The following is a 1077-nucleotide window of genomic DNA, read 5'->3' on the forward strand; positions in this document are numbered from 1 at the left end:
CCCCCCCAGGTGAGAATAGCTTCCACTCTGGTGTGGGCATGAGGCGAGGACTCCCCCGGACCTTTGCAGGCCGATAAAATCACCTAGGCCCTTGGTGGCTTACCGCATGTGGTTGGGAATGAATAATAATAATGTAAAAACATTTTTCGCCTCTCCAGTAAAAAAAAAGGCTCAGTACCGACACTGATCGGGATGTGGGACCGGCCGCCAGCCGGACCATTCGTTGTTTACAAACTTAACGATGGCACTTGGCAGGCCTCTCTGCACACAATACATTATGGTTCAAGGAACAGAGAGCGTGTACGAACGTAACGAGACACGAGCACGAGACTATTAAAGTTTATGCTCTTGCAGGACAGTTGAAGGGTTGTAAATTATTCAGACCAAATGGGCGAGGGCGTTAAATCGTGTTAACTAGTTTAATTATTTTATAAGCAATCCAAGCTCTTTTCTTCACTTTCATTTTAAAAAATGTTTTTTTCCTGCCTATTCTGTCCTCTTCTTCTTCAACATTCGGAATTGGGATTGGGAGCCAAAAAAAAAGAGCCAGAGAGCGAAATGAAATTCTCAGGGCCAAGCGCGATCCAAAAGAGCCAAATTTCAGGGATTTGGTTCCAATTTGACAACCCTGACTGTGACTAGATCTAGATGTATACATGTCTATTCGGACACCAACACGATCCTGCGGAGCACTAGCCCCGGTAACCTCCCTCAGCCTGATCCCTCTTGGGTCATTTCCGATAAAACAAGAGTGAGGGGGTGATAATAGTATAGCGAGACATTTATAAGGTTATTCTATAATCTCACCCATTATTGTTTTATCACTGGGAGACACTTTCTCTAAAAATACGACAATACAGTACAGTGAGAGTGAATGATTCCAAGTGAGTTCATAAATTTTTATGTTATAAATTATAGATTTAGATCTAGATCTAGAGAGTCTAGTAAAATAATGAGTCTACACAATAGGCCTACTTGTCATTACTAAAATTAGGGTATTTTTTTACTTTCCCTCCCGTCTCACACTCAGCTACCAGTTGTCTATTTTCTACTAAATTAAATATTGATGCGCAGAAC

General features: G+C 41.8%; 1 protein-coding gene across 1 annotated transcript in view; it reads right to left on the reverse strand.

The window, feature by feature from the left end:
* LOC101855284 (cytochrome b-c1 complex subunit 8) overlaps positions 1–1077 on the reverse strand; it is a 5509-nt gene that overhangs the window by 3862 nt on the left and 570 nt on the right. The window lies entirely within an intron of this gene.

The sequence above is a fragment of the Aplysia californica genome, unplaced genomic scaffold (genome assembly GCF_000002075.1).
Source record: "Aplysia californica isolate F4 #8 unplaced genomic scaffold, AplCal3.0 scaffold00519, whole genome shotgun sequence".
Taxonomy (NCBI): Eukaryota; Metazoa; Mollusca; class Gastropoda; order Aplysiida; family Aplysiidae; genus Aplysia; species Aplysia californica.